We start from the raw sequence: 16,664 nt of genomic DNA, 5'->3' as shown, positions 1-16,664 counted from the left end.
AAGCTTGCTAAAATGCAGATTCTGGCTCAAGAAGCCTAGAGTGGGCACCAGAGGTTCTACATTTCTATGAGCTCCTGGAGATGTTCAAGAACCATACTTTGAGTAGCTAAACTTTAGGGGTTCTGCACAGAACCAGACAAAGCTTGATTTTCTTCCCAAGGAATATCAGGGGACCCAAAGGCTCTGTGAGGCTGCCCTAGGCCTTCCTCCTCGTTGGCTGTATTTATCCATGAAGCCCCAACAATGCTGACCCATTCTTCCCAGTGCGCCTGGATTTCTAATGTCTTCACTCCCGGTGGAGGGTGTTAAAATCGCAAGATTCAGATTTGCAATGAGGGCAAGGAAAAAGGCCCATTTATCTTCAACCTCAGCTATACGTTCTGGGCTAGGCCACTTAGCAGAGAGCTCCAAACTCACCTTTTAGGCAGAGCCTTTCTCTGATTGCTACAGAGATCTCTTTTTATGATTTATTAGTTTGCATCCTTCGCCAACTTTTCTGTTGAGGTCTGTCTTTTAATTATAGGTTGTAATAGTTCTTTATTAAAATACTAAGGGGAATCTCTTTCACTCCCCCAAAAGTTGTTGTTGTTGTTGTTTAGTCTTTTACTTTTGTCCATTAATTTTGGAGTTAGGAATCTTAGACTCTAGGTAAATATTAATTTCCTTACTAATCTGAGTAGGCCCCTTTACCTGTTGTGACACGATTCCTTTGCCTACGAATGGATGCAGTAAAGACTACATATCTCAGGGAACTGTTGAGAATGTGGGATAGTGCTGCACAAATATAGAATGTAGGTACTTTGTTTTCGGAGCTTTTATTAACCTGAGAGTTTTATTGAACCTAGTGTGGCACATAGGTGACTGGTGTCAACAAGTACCAGATTGGTTTTGGTTTATTTTGGTTTTTAGTTTGGTTTTGGTTAAACAAACATTTATTGAGCACTTTTAAGTACTATGAATGCTGTTCTAGGATTTGGTAGTATTCAAGTACATAAAGTAGAATTAGAAGCTGCCCTTTAAGCACTTTAAATGCATAAAAGTCCTAGCAATTTCTGTTTTCCTTTGGCCTCAACTATCACTTTCTAGGTTGTCTACAAACAAGATCTTGTACTACTCCTAACATGTCTGATTTTAAAAGTGCCTCAGTACTGAGGCAAATGACCTAGTTGTTCCTTGGTTTCTACACTGCTGTCTCATCTCTACAAGAACCTTATACACCTTAAAATTATTTCTCTAAATAGAAGTTATAAGAATAAAAGCATTCTAATTCAGACAGGTTTTTGTCTAGCTTTGAGAAATAGAAAATTTGTACTTACCCCGTCTATGATGTTTATGTTCTTTCCACTACTGACTGTAAAAGTATTAATATATGTGTGTATCAGATAATGTGTTTTATCTATAATTAGTATTTGCTTTTAAATAGAGTCAAAGGAAAGAAATTCTAATGGCAAAATTTTAACTACCATCCAGGTAGAGAACACTTCCCTACTCCCACTGGCTCCCTTGTTAGTCTTCCTACACACTAAACTGTCTTATGGGTCCCTACACTGAGCATAGATAAAACAAAAAAAGTCAATATTATTGAATCCCATCTATTTGCCAAGCACTGTGCTAAGTGCTTTCACATACATTTTCTCATCTAATGGATCTTTTGCTTTCTTACTGCAGGGGAGAAAATGAGATTGTGCCTTTGCTTTGCTACCTCCTCTTCTTAAAATCCTTACTCCTCCCTGTATGTGTAAGCCTTTACTGGTAGCAAGGAAACTCAATTTGAGGCAAAATCCATTCTTGTTTTCATCTTATCCAGGTTCACAGCAAAAGGTTGGTTTCTAATTTCTGGAGGATGAGAGATGTGTTGATTTAGGAATAAGTGGATGGAACAGGGCTGAGGGCTCTTTAATACCATGTACTCACATAGGTGGGAACCCACCTCTGATGAGAGGTCTTTCTTTTTCTGGCTCTTTCCCACATAATCCATTAAACTCTCTGGGGGGAAAGTATACATATAGATTCAACTCCTCCTTTGCTTTATTCCTTTACCTATAATACAATTGCAATTGTATTGAATTGAATGCAATTTCCTCATCCTGCCTTGGCCCCTACCTCCTCAAATCCTCCTGAGAAACATAACAAATTGTATCTATTCCTGAGAATGTCTGCCATTTTATCCTCTTACCATGATTCCATATCTTGGATTGCACTAAGGAAAACACAGCCTGGTTGACATTGCATAACCAGTGAGAAAGGAATCTTCCCTGGGCAATGAAATGAGGGCTGACTCACTTTCTCAGCTCTTAGGAATGGCGCTCCAGCTGCTAATGGAAGCCACACGGGTTCAGCCACGAGGCCAGCAGGGACCTCCCTAGTGACCAGCAAAAAGGAGGCAACCAGAACTAGCTAGAGCTGAGCTGGGGCAACTGACCCATTTGTAGAAATGTCCCCAAGGACAGTGGCCAGCAGTCCAAATTGCAGTGTCCTGGTGGCGTAGCAAATTTCTAGCTGATCCAATCTGGTGGATGAATGGTGCTCAATAACAGAAGACTCTGGAAAATAATGTTCTTATAATCAGCATGTGGTGATTAGGGTAAGCCATTTTTTATTCCAGAGGCTTACTCTTCATTCTTTCACTTATACAACAAGCATTTGAATGAATATGTTAGGAACTGAGATAGAGGTTGGCACACTCTACTCTTGGGGAGTTGACAGTTCAGCAAAGAGGTAGAAAGGGGAGTAAAAACAGGAGCTCCAGGAGAACTTAGAAGAGGCACTTAAGATTCAAGAGTTGGAAAAACTTCCCCAAGAATGTGTGAAAAGCTTATACAGAAGGAAGGAGGAGAGACAGTCCAAGTGCAGGAGGCAGCAGTGCAGGCACAAAGTTGAGAGGGAACAGGTGGCTCATTGGAGAAGTAAAGTATTTTGGTATGGCTGAAGTGAGAATATGCAGGGGATGGGGCAAGAGATGATCCTGGAGAGGTGAGCAGGGGTCAGATTACAAGGGCATAATTTTGTGTTTCATGCAAGTGGGTCTGAAGTCCACCATGAGGATAGCGGGAAATGCTAACTCTTGGTGCAGGAAGAACATGTCAGGTCTGCTTTTTTCTCCCTAGTTGTAATGTAGAGATTGGATGCAAAGAAAGCAAACATGGAAGTAGGAAGATCAGGTTGGAGGATCTTGTAATTGGAACTGATGTGGGCCTGAACCATAGCAAAAGCAATTGTGATGCAGAGAAAGAGGAGTTGGAGAGATACAAAGCAGTTGTGCCAACTGACCTTGGTAATCAGCCACAGGTAGGGCCTGAAACATTCAGAATGGCTCTCAACTTTTGGATGGAGGAAGATGATAGAAGGAGAACTTGCTGGAAGGAGATGATGCGCTAAGGTTGAAGCAGGAATTCCAGACAGAAACCCTGACACTGCCCTGAATAGCAATGGAGAAAGGTCAGTGGCACTGGCAACTTCTCAGGTGTACCCTAAAGGAGGCTTAAGGACAATTTCAAACCCTGCCAGATAGTGAGATGGAGCTTCTACTCAGAAGCCTGGCTTATTAAGACTGAATCTGTGCAGGCCTGAGGCTGCAGATGAGAGGTCTTCAGAACCTGCACCAAGCAGGGCCTGACAAGCTGTTACCATGGAGACATGGTGTGCGCAGGAGGGAGTGAGTAGGAGGGCTGATCCATTCCAAGCCTTGGGTCACAAGGCTGTGGCAGGCTAACAGATAAACAGGAAAAAGACATAGTCAATAAAAAAGGATGTTCAAAAACTATTGACAGTTAATTGGAGTCATATCGTCATAATTCTAGATTAAGTCTAACAATTTAGAGGGATTAGGGTAAGCCACTTAATGATCCTGCTAGTTATTTCAGGTACCACTTAATGAGGGCACAGGGAAGTGGATGCCAACTCAGGCTAACGCCAAATGTACATTCACCCATCTTAAGCCCTTCTGCATCCCTGGATACTAAGTAGCTTCATATTATTTCCAAGTGTCCTGAGACATAGGCACAAAATATGGGAACATAAAATATTTTTTCCATTTGCCATGCTGATGGCAATAATACTAAGACAACCTTTGGAGCTCTTTGAGAAATTCAGGTGCTGGCAAAGCCTCAGATTCAATGTTATTATTAAACAATTTGAGGAACATTCTGGACAGAGAGTCAGCAGCACTGGGGCTCCAGGTGGATTTCTTTTTTTGGTGGTAAAATATATGAAGGTTATCATTTTGACCATTTTTAAATGTACAGTTCAGTGGCATTAAATACATTCATAATCTTGTATAACCATCATAACTATCTCTTTTCCAAACCATTAAGCAATAAATCTCTATTGGGGCCCCATTTTTTTTAAGATTTACCTAATTTATTTGAGAGAAATATTGTTTGAAGGAGCTGGGGGAGGGGCAAGGGAAGAGAATCTTCAAGCAGACTCTCCACTGAGCATGGAGCCCGACAAAGTGCTCGATCTCACAACCCATATGATCATGACCTGAGCTGAAACCAAGAGCCAGATGCTTAACATATTGAGCCACCCAGGTGCCGCAGGCCCTTAAGAAACAACTTTCTTGTACTGCAAAAATCGCCTGCCAGGTACGATGGTTGGGATGTCACAAGTAAGCCCACTAGGTTGATCTTGGTTTGGTCAGTTGCTCTCAATTCAGACCTGGGGTTTTTTGGCCAGAGTCACCATCCTGTGGGTAACCTTGTTAAATGTAATCTTTGGAGGGAAACTGTTTTTAACCATCTTAACGACTAAGGGTACTTATTAATCTTGATCTCCAAAATATTCAAATAGTTTGTGGCAGTGCTTATTAAGAAGTCAGTAAAAATTAAGTCAGGGCCATAGGCTTTTGTAAAGATTCTACTGGAGGCAAACTTTGTTCCAAAGATAGTTGGCATAATTGTGAGACAAATTGTCTAGGAATCAACTTCATTTTAAATAACCGGAAACATGAGTGCCTGTGGAGGATGAGATATAATTCTGGCTTGAAATGGTAGACTATAACCAGGCAATCAGAGCTGGAAATTCCAAATGTCCTACTCCCTTTTCTTTTATAAATCAAAACATTCAACGAGGACAGGGATAAGCCTCTGTGACTTTTCTTCCTCATACAAGTTCAAGGTATTTAGAACATGGTGCTTATAGGCCAAAGCTCAGTGGAGAGTTCATAGATCCAAAGTAGTGCTAATTCTCAAAGCGCGACAGATACTTCCCAGATGCATGATGTCAATCATAAGAGACAGCAGGAGGCAGTAGGAAAGATTTAGTGAAAGTCACTTCACATAAACAGATCTAAACCACATGCCCTGTTTGTGGGACCTGCAGTGAGACAAATCCTTTAACATAATATACTATTTGTGGAAACTGGAGCTCAGAGGAGGTTGACTAGCTTACTCAGGATCACCCAGAAAAGCCAGAAGAGAGCTAAGAATGAGAAACTTTGTTTCCTCATACCTGGTTTAGTGGTTTGTTTTGATCAGTATATGCTGGTATTCTATGCTTAGAATGCTCAAGTCTGATGGTTCTCTTTAGAGAGCCTCTCTATAAAGTTTTCTTTTTTCAGGGGTGATTTATTAGTAACTTTACCTCCAAATTCACCTCTAGTTTAGTCTTCTAATATTCTACTTATTTTCCATCAGAACTCAAATCCTGACCAGAGAAGTTCAGAAAGATATTACTGGCAGTCAAGGAAAGGTTTACTGATATTAAGATCCCAATTAGGGGCAAATTTCTGGAATGATGGTATGAGGAGATCCACAGACCCACTTCTGAAAAATAACCATAACTAGCAAAAATTAATCTTTATTAAAACAGCCATTTAAAGTTGTTGTCCTACAGGTGCCTAGCTGGCTCAGTCAGTAGAACATGTGACTCTTGATCTCAAGAGTCATGAGTTCAGGCCCTTCACTGGGTGTAGAGATAACTTGAAAATAAAATCTTTTGAAAAATAATGATAAAGTTGTTGTTCTGCGAAGGGAGACGAGGGCAAGAAGACCAGAGGCTACTGTCTCTACCTTGCTTGTAAATAGGGGTATCACTCCAAGAGAAGTGAGTCACTGTCCCTGCACCCAGTCCAAGAAGAGAGTCTCTGAGATTTTTACCAGGGGAAGATGAAGGTAATAAGAACAGAGGACTCAAGCTCTCCACAAGTGAACTGACTCTGTTTGGACTAGAGTGTGGGGAAGCTCAAGCTGAAAGATCTAGAAAACAATGGAGATTCGGTGAGAAGCAATTAAGAGGGAGCCAGTAGCTCTTGAGAGCAACAAAAGCTAGACCATAGGCCAGCTAGCTTACCAGAGAGAAACAGGGGGAAAGATAGCTAGGAAGAGCTTTTCTGGGGTCAGAAGTCTCAAAGACTGGCCTCAAAAATTACCCCTGCGAGGGGCTTAAATTTAATTGGATCAGACCAAGAAGCAATTTATGCCTCAGGGCATATTGAAAACAATAAGGTGATTAGCTAGCAACAAATGGAGCCTAAGGGCGAGGGGTCAGACCAACATAGATAATTCAACAGAGAGATCAGGGATAAAGACAGTCCAAGAGAACTGTGTTAAAATCACTGTCATTCTAGGAGGATTGCATATATATGTCCAAGCATGTATTTTCTGAGGAGCAACTATGGAGTTTCTGCCTTGCAGGGAAATAGACTTCATTAAAATAATCTAGCTAAGTCACTAAAGAAATAAGCTCAATAAAGAAATAAAAAAGCAAACTACAGTAAGTTCATAAGCTCAAAAATAAACAATAAAGTTGAAGGGATCAGTATCCAGAGTTGCTGCACTATATTATCAAAAATGTCCATTTTGGGGGGTGCCTGGATAACTCAGTCAGTTGAGCGGCTGGCTCTTGGTTTCAGCTCAAGTTGTGGTCTCAGGGTAGTGGGATCAAGCCTTGTGTTGGGCTCTGTGCTCAGCAGGAAGTCTGCTAGAGGATTCTTTTTCCTTCTTCCTCTGCACCTCCCGACTTGTGAACACATGTGCTCTCTCTCTCTGTCTCTCTCTCTCAAATAAATAAATACATCTTTTAAGATAAAATGTCCATTTTTCAGGGCACTTGGTTGACTCAGTTGGTAAAGCATGCAACTCTTCATTTCATGGTCATAAGTTTAAGCTCCATGTTTGGCCTAGTGTTTAGTTAAAATAAATAAAATGTCCAGAGATCCCTGGGTGGCGCAGTGGTTTGGAGCCTGCCTTTGGCCCAGGGCGCGATCCTGGAGACCCGGGATCGAATCCCACGTCGGGCTCCCAGTGCATGGAGCCTGCTTCTCCCTCTGCCTGTGTCTCTGCCTCTCTCTCTCTCTCTCTCTCTCTCTCTCTCTGTGACTATCATAAATAAATAAAAATTAAAAAAAATAAAATGTCCAGTTTTCACGCAAAGAATTATGAGAATGAAATGAGACAGAAAAGTGTGATGTGACCCATACACAGGAGGAAAAAAAAAAACAGTCAATAGAAACTCCCTGTGAGAGGGCCCAGATACCCAAACTAGCAGACAAAGACTTCATAGCAGCTATTATAAGTATGTTCAGAGAACTAAAGGAAACCATGATGAAGAAAGCAAAGAAGGTGGGGCCCCTGGGTGGCTCAGTCAGTTAAGCATCTGCCTTTGGCTCAAGTCATGATCCCAGGTTCTTGGGATCAAGCCTTGAATCAGACTCCCTGTTCATCAAGGAGCTTGCTTCTTCCTCTTCCTCTGACCTTCCTCCGACTTCTGTGCACTCTCTTCCTCTCTCTCTCTCTCTCTCTCTCTGTCAAATAAATAAATAAAATCTGAAAAAAAGAGAAAGAAAGCAAAGAAGATATCATGACAATATCTCATAAACAGTCAGGAGATATAAATTATTAAAAAAAACTAATGGATTTTCTAAACTTGAAAAGTGCAAGAATAGAAAAGCAAAATTCACTAGAGGGGCTCAATAGTACATTTGAACTGGTAGAAGAAAGAATCAACAAATCTGAAGATAGATACATATCTACAAGAATATAGAGAAAGAAAAAAAGAAATATAAACAGAACTTCAGAGAAATGTGGGATACCATTAAGCATATCAGCATATGCATAATGGGACTATTAGAAAGAGAGGAGAGAAAGCAGAGCAGAAAAATATTTGAAGAAATAATAGCTGAAAATTTGATGAAAAATATTAATCTACATATCCGAGAAACTCAACTAACTCTAAGTAGAATAAACACAGAGATCCACATCCAGAACAGGATAATAAAAATGTTGAAAGAGAAAGAAAGAGAAAATCTTGAAATCAGCAGAGAGAAAGCAACTCATTACATACAGAACCCGAATAAGAATAACGCTGACTTCTTACCTGAAACAATGGAGGGCAGAGGACAGTGAGATGGCATATTCAATAGAACAAAACTAAATATAGAATGGAATAAAATATTTGCAAATCATGTATCTGGTAAGGGATTAATATCTAGAATATATAGAGAATTCCTGAAACTCAGTAACATAAAACCCCCTAAAAAACAACTAATTAAAAAATGGCTGAAAAACTTGAATAGATGTTTCTCTAAAGAAGATATACAAATGACCAAATGAAAAGATACTCAACATCACTAGTCATTAGGGAAATGCAAATCAAAACTATAATGGGACACTATTTCATACCCATTAGGATGGCTATTCTCAGAAAAAAACAGACAACAAATGCTGATGAGGATATAGAGAAATCAGAGACTTTCTGCATTGTTGGTGGGAATGTAAAATGAAGCAGGTGCTATGGAAAAATTCCTCAAAAATTTAAGAATAGAATTACCGTATGATCCAGCAATTGCTCTTGTGGATATATACCCAAAAGAACTGAAAGCAGGGCAGCCCCGGTGGCGCAGCGGTTTAGTGCCGCCTGCAGCCCAGGGCATGATCCTGGAGACCCTGGATCAAGTCCCACGTCAGGCTCTCTGTATGACGTCTGCTTCTCCCTCTGCCTGTGTCTCTGCCTCTCTCTCTGTCTCTATGAATAAATAAATAAAATCTTTAAAAAAAAAAAAAAAGAACTGAAAGCAGAGTCTCAAAAAGATATTTGCATACCACACCCACAGTAGCATTATTCACAGTAGCCAAAACATGGAAGCAACTCTAGTGTTCATCAATGGTTGAATGGGTAAGCAAAATGTGTTATACACATAGGATGAAATATTTGGCCTTAAAAGGAAGGAAATTCTGCAATATGCTACAACATGGATAAAACTTGAGGATATTATGCTAAGTGAAATAAACCAGTCACAAAAAGGCAAATACTGATTTCACTTATATGAGGTTCCTAAAGTAGTCAAAATCATAGAGGCAGAAGATAGAATAGTGCCTGGGCATGGGGAAAAGAAGTAATGGGGAGGAACTGTTTAATGGATATACAGTTTCAGTTTTGCAAGATTAATAGAGTCATGGAGATGGACAGTGGTAGTGGTTGTGCATTATGAATATATTTAATATATTAATACCACTAAGCTGTATACCTAAAAATGTTTAAGTTAGTAAATTTTATGTTATGTGTATATTACTATAATTTTTTAAAACTTGAAGAAAAAAGATGTTACACAGTGATCAGATGGGAATTATCCCAGAAATGCAAAGTTGGTTTTACATACTAAAATTAATTAATTTAATATATCATATCAATAGAATAAAAAACAAAAAACACACGATCATTTCAATAAATGCAGAAAAAAGCATCTGACAATATCAGCATCCATTAATGATAAAAAAATCAACAAAATTAGAATAGAAGGGAACTTTCTTAATTTGATAAAGGACATCTATAAGAAACCCACAGCTAACATACTTAACAGTGAAAGACTAAATGTTTTGCTCTTTAAAAAAAAATAAATAAAAAATAAAAATAAATAAATGTTTTGCTCTTAAGTTCAAGAACAAGAGAAAAGTACTCTTGCCACTTTTATTTAACTTTGTACTACAGGTTCTACCCATGTTATTTAGGCAAGAAACTGAAATAGAAGGCATGCAGATTGGAAAGGAAGAAGAAAAAGTATCTATTTCTAGATGACATGATCTTGTATATAAAAAATTCCAAAGAATCCACTGAAAAACTATTACAATTAATAAAAACCTCATCAAGGTTGCAGAGTACAAGATCAATACACATAAAAACCAGGTTTAGGGTGCTGAGGGGATCCCTGAGTGGCTCAGCGGTTTGGCACCTGCCTTTGGCCCAGGGCGCAATCCTGGAGTCCCAGAATTGAGTCCCATGTTGGGCTCCCGGCATGGAGCCTGCTTCTCCCTCCTCCTGTGTCTCTGCCTCTCTCTCTCTCTCTATGTCTATCATAAATAAATAAATAAATAAATAAATAAATAAATAAATAAATAAATAAATCTTTAAAAAAAAGTTTAGGGTGCCTAGGTGGCTCAGCCAGTTAAGCATCTACCTTCAGCTTGAATCATAATCCCAGGGTCCTGGAATTGAATCCTATGTCAGGCTCTCTGCTCAGTGGGGAGCCTGCTTCTTTCCCTCCCTCTGCCGGCTGCTCTGCCTGCTTGTACTCTCTCTGTCAAATAAATGAATAAAATCTTTGAAAAAAAATTTTAAGTAAATAAATAAAAATAAGTTTTATTTCTGTTCATTAACTATGAGAAATCTCCTCCCAAAATCCAGAAAACAATTTCATTTACAATAGCATCAAAGAGCATAAAATACTTAGGAATAAATTTAATAAAAGGAATGTAAAACTTTTACAAAGAAAACTACAAAATATTATTGAAAGAAAAGAATTTTTTTAAGATTTTATTTATTTATTCATGAGAGACACACAGAGAGAGAGAGAGAGAGGCAGAGACATAGACAGAGAGAGAAGCAGGTTCCTCCCAGGAAACCTGATGCAGGACTAGATCCCCAGACCTGGATCACATCCTGAACCAAAGGCAGATGCTCAACTGCTAAGCCACCCAGGTACCCCACTGTTGAAAAAAATTAAAGAATACCTAAGGAAATGGTAAGACATCCCATATTTGTGAGTCAAAAAACTTAATAGTGGGATCCCTGGGTGGCGCAGCGGTTTGGCGCCTGCCTTTGGCCCAGGGCGCGATCCTGGAGACCCGGGATCGAATCCCACGTCGGGCTCCGGGTGCATGGAGCCTGCTTCTCCCTCTGCTTGTGTCTCTGCCTCTCTCTATATCTCTCTGTGACTATCATAAATGAATAAAAATTAAAAAAAAAACTTAATAGTTAATAAGGCAATACTACCACAACTGATTTACAGATTCAACCCAACTCCTATCAAAATTCTGGCTGTATTTTCTCCCAGATATTGACAAGCTGATCTTAAAATTCATATGGAAAGGCAACCCAAAACAGCCCAAAAAACTTGAAAAAAAAATTGGAGGACAGTAATTAATAAACTGTGGTATTGTCTAAGGATATACATATAGATCAGTGGAAAGGAATAAAGAGTTCAGAAATAAACCCTTACATTTAGGGTCAATTGATTTTTGACAAGAGTGCCAAGGCAATTCAGCACAGCAAGAATTGTCTTTTCAACAAATGATGCTGGGTCAACTGGGTATCCATATTCAAAACAATGAGTTAAGAAAAATTAACTCAAGATGGATCACTGACCTAATATGAGGTAAAGCTATTAAAATTCTTCAAAATTTAAACTTGCATGTTTTAAAGGATATCACTAAGAAAGTGAAAAGACAACTTATAGAATGGGAGAAAATATTTGCAAATTTTACATCTGATAAGAAACTTCTCTCTAGAATATATAAATAATACTTACAAGTTAATTTAAAATTTTAACCTAACTTAAAAAAGGACAAAGAGGGATCCCTGGGTGGCGCAGCGGTTTAGCGCCTGCCTTTGGCCCAGGGCACAATCCTGGAGACCCGGGATCGAATCCCACGTCAGGCTCCCTGCATGGAGCCTGCTTCTCCCTCTGCCTGTGTCTCTGCCTCTCTCTCTCTCTCTGTGATGACTATCATAAATAAATAAAATAAATAAATAAAAATTTTTTAAAAATGGACAAAGAATTTGGGGGGGATATGCAAAAATTGCTTTTTAAAAAAAATTTCCCACATTAACATATGAAATGTATTCATAGAAACAAGGTGAGAAGAATTTTTTCTATGGACTCAATGCATTTATTACTGATGCCACTTTGTGTTTCTAAAACGATTATACGTCTACATCCCAGAAGTACATTCCTCAGGTTTGTAGTCTACCTGGAATCTCAACATCTAACCAATTCTACTTGGATTTTATTAGCATATTAATTTCATTCTCATTTTTATTTTAATATTGTACTACATGGCAGTTATGTCATATGACCCAAATGTGCCCAATGATGTGTTTCTCTTGCCCATAATTAGAATGTTTGCAGAGAATACCTAACCCATTTCACTCCCCCAAATATATAATATGTACCATCCTTAAGATGATAATTATATAGATTATCTAGTATATGTGCTGCCAAAGTGAGAACAATTATCTAGATTAGCTAGTCCATTCTTTTGTACTATCTGTGTATCATCATAATATGTTCCATTTTAAAATAATGTTGGTAGAAAAAATATTATCTATATTAAGTACCCATAATTCCTTTAGTTTAGTCTCTATTTTCTAATTTTTTCATTTTTATGGGAAACACTTTCCCATTGGAGAAAGGATTGCTATAATCATTCTTTTGAGGAAGATGTACAAAAGGCCAATAAACTTATGAGAAGATGCTCAATATCATTAGCCATGAGGAAAATGCAGATCAAAAGCAAAATGAGATACTACTTCAAACCCCTTAGAAAGGCTATAATCAAAAAGACAGATAATAACAAAGGTTGGCAAGATGTGCAGAAGTTGGAATCTTCATGCATTGCTAGTGGGAATGTGAAATGGGTTTATACCACTTTGGAAATCTGTCTGCAAGTTCCTCAAAAGATTAAACATAGAGCTACCATATAAACTGGCAACTGCACTCCTAGATATACAACAAAAAGGGACGAACAAAACGGTACATGAATGGTAACAGCGGCATTATTCATAGTAATCAAAAATAGAAACAAAAAAAAAAAATAGAAACAACCCGGGGCACCTGACTGGCTCAGGCTGAAGAGCATGCAACTCTTGATCTTGGGGTCATGAGTTGGAGCCCCATGTTACGTGTAGAGATTACTTAAATAAATTAATGAATAAATAAATAAATAAATAAATAAATAAACTTAAAAAAAAACATAATCAGGAACAACCCAAATGTCTACCAGCTAATGAATGGTTGAGTAAAATATGGTAAATCCATACAATTGATATTATTTGGCAATAAAAAGGAGGAAAGAACTACAACAGGGATAAACCTTGAAAAACATTACGCTATTTAAAAGAAGCCAGTCACAAAAGGCTGATTCTATTTATATGAAATGTCTGGAAAAGCAAATCTATAGAGACTGAAAAATAGAGTAGTGATTGTCTAATTGCTGAGGTTTGATGGAAGAAGTTAGGAGGAAATGGGGACTGATGGTTAATGGGTACAAGGATTCTTTTTTGGGGTGATAAAATATTCTAAAATTGACCATGGTTATGTTTGCATAACTCTGAATATACTTAAAAAATATATATTGAGCTGTATACTTTAAACGGGTGAATTGTATGGTACGTGGTGTAAAGCTCAATAAAGCTGATATATATATATAATTTGTATAATTTATATATAAAGAGAGAGAGAGAACTATTAAGCCAAGGGATCTAAGGACCTCTAAACCCAGGTTTAGAACAGGTATCACCCTTATCCCTCAGGGGATAGAACCAACTGTAATATAACATTTCATTTATCAAGTTGTGCCTAAAATGCTAATGAAGAGCTCTCTAGTAAACTGGCCTAGATCTCAGAGCCAAGATAGAAGATTTAAGGTGCTTTTTTCTTGCCCTAAGCCTAAACTTGAATCTTGCAATTTTATCATCCTATGCTGGGTGTGATGATAAGAGAGCAATCAAAGCATCTGGGAGTATCGCAAATGAACCAGATGGCTGAACTTCAGTGCATGAAAGGAAAATGCCCTCCTAACATTGTGGCCCCCTTAAAGAAGGAAATAGAACAAAACAGAGGGAAAGGTAGAGAGCAAGAAGAGGAGGGGAGGAGATAAGGAAGAAGTCCAGTGACTGTACTCACTGTAAATGTGGCTCTATGCCTACAATCAGAGAGTTACTGTCTCCTCTTGCAGAAAAGGGAGGAGAGGATGAGAAGAGGTAGATGGATGTTCCTCTTCTAGATGATCTTAGTGGGAAGATTTTTGACAGAGATATAGAGAGATGCAGATAGTGGAGAGGGCAGGCTCAAAGCAAACCTGAGCAGAAGGCCTCCGTGAAAGAACGCCTTTACCGTTCCTTGAAACCAAAGACCCATTAGAGGAAGATGCTCATGTCAAGATTTCTGAGTAAAACTTCAACCCGGAAGGAAATTGCCGAATTATTAAAGCAATCTGTGTTTTATAGTAAGGTTACAGTTTTTGGTATAAATGAAGTGTTTTTGCAGATGTTACCAGATATTTTGTGCAGGGGAAGCCATCCATCTATATTCCTAGAGCTTTATTTTATTAGTACTTGGTGTGGTGGGTTGTTTTGTCTTTGTTTTGTTTTGTTTTCAAAGCCTTCTTCCCTTCTCAGTGCACTTCTAGTCATGGTACAATAAAGTTCTATTCACAAAGAAAATGAGGATGGCAATGAGCTTCATAAAGCTTTAGAAGAGACACAGCTAGAGACATGTCTTCTGGTGCACTGATTTGTAAATGGGTGCCTTTGATGAGAACAGTCCTTTTCCTTTCTGGGTAGCTCCCAGAAACGGCACCAGGCTGCTGTTCAGTACGATTAAGTAACCCAAACCCCCCCGAAAGAAGGAGGATATAGGGGGTTGCTGGGGAGCCGTTATGGCTGAGAGCAATGATTCTCTATGCAGACTTCCTGCACTCTGGTTTTGGGTTGAAACTTTCTCTTCATTCTTTCGAACTTTCTTTTGGGCTGTTTTCTTAGATGTGACATCTCTGTTAAATGATTATGACCACCAACTGTCATGCTGTGCCACCCATCTTCTTACCTCCGGAAAGTTTGGTTTTCTAGAGAGCATCACCTCTGGGTAACTCACATTTCTAATTCAGACCTGTAATCAGAGTTTTTGTTGGGGCACCTGGCTGGCTCAGTCGGTGGAGCATGCGACTCTTGATCTCAGGGTTGTGGGTTTGAGCCCCCTATTGGGTGTAGAGATTACTCAAAAATAAATCCCTTGAAAAAAAAGGAAAAAGAAAAAAAGAACTGCAATCAGGGTTTGTTTCATTGTACACAGAAGTGATTTATTTGTTCATGATTTCCTTCTCTTTTGCAAAATTCTGGTGTATACAGAAAAGGAATCAAAATAGTATAATGAACATCCATTATCTATCACCTAGATTAAACAGTTGCTAAAATTGTGTCATATATTCTTCATTTTCCTTTTGGCTTTTTTGGTCTGAAGTAATTTAAAGCAAGCTATAGAAATATATATATTTCACTAAATATATACTAAATATATTTATACTAAATACTTCAACATTCACCTTTAAATAATAAACACATCTTTCTTAGGTAAATGCAATTCTATTAGCACACTTAATAAGATTCAGATAATTTTTCAATAGCAGTTAATATCCATATCCAAATATTCCCTATTTGTCCCCAAAACGTCTTTTTAAAAAATTGTGTGGGAAAATATACATAATGTAAAATTTACCATTTTTAAGTGCATAATTCAGTGGCATTAAGTACATTCACAATGTTGTGCAACCACCACATTTCTAGAACTTTTTCCTTATTATAAATAAACTCTATACCCTTTAAGAATAACTTAAAAAAAAAAACTCATTTCTTCCTCCCCCAAAAGTCTTCTAAAAATGATTAATTCAAACAGGAGCCACATATTTCATTTGGTTATTATGTTTCTTATGGCTCTGAATTCTAGAGCTGTCTCCTTGCACCACACCCACATACATTTTATGTTTAAGACATTGACTTCTTGATGATTCTGGACTAATTCTACAGAATGTCCCACGTTCTTGATTTGTCTGATTGTTTTCTCATGGTGTTGTTAAACTTGTTCTTCTGTTCTCTGTATTTTTTTTGTAAGCTCAAAATTGAATCTAAAGGCCCAATAAGAATCAGATTAAACATTTTGGTAAGAATGCCTCATAGGTAATGCTGTGTGCTTCCTCCTATATCACTATTAGGTTGTACATAACATCTGGTTGTCCCACTATTTTTTGTTAAGCCTGATACTGATCACTAGGTTAAAGTGATGACATCTTACTAAAAATGGGTTTTTAAAAATGGGGACTTAAAAAAAATGGGGACTTGACCAATTACACTGTTTTAAAATGATTATCCTTACTTTGAAGGTTCAGATAAAGGGGCTCTGAGTTGTTGTCTGGCACCTAGGAGGCAGCCTTTATCCTGTATAAAGGATAAGAGGATTAAGACTGAGACTTTATCCTCTTTATGGAGTAGACACAGAAGTTCAAGTTTATCTCTGAAAGTGGTCAATCAGAGTAGAGATTTCTGGAATATGAATTCTAACAGAGACTACTTTTTCTCTGGGCCCAGAAGAAGTTACTCTGAAATTGTTCATTAGCCAGAATTTAACCATTGGCAAATTGACCTTTTTTGCTAACACTTATTAAAGGGATTCCAGA

The 16,664-nt window shown here is 38.2% G+C and overlaps 1 protein-coding gene across 32 annotated transcripts in view; it reads left to right on the top strand.

The window, feature by feature from the left end:
• MKLN1 (muskelin 1) overlaps nucleotides 1–16,664 on the top strand; it is a 322,363-nt gene that overhangs the window by 101,279 nt on the left and 204,420 nt on the right. The window lies entirely within an intron of this gene.

The sequence above is a fragment of the Vulpes vulpes genome, chromosome 7 (assembly GCF_048418805.1).
Source record: "Vulpes vulpes isolate BD-2025 chromosome 7, VulVul3, whole genome shotgun sequence".
NCBI classification, from domain to species: Eukaryota; Metazoa; Chordata; class Mammalia; order Carnivora; family Canidae; genus Vulpes; species Vulpes vulpes.
Note: the sequence above shows the minus strand (reverse complement) of the source record. Positions and strands in the feature narration are given on the sequence as shown.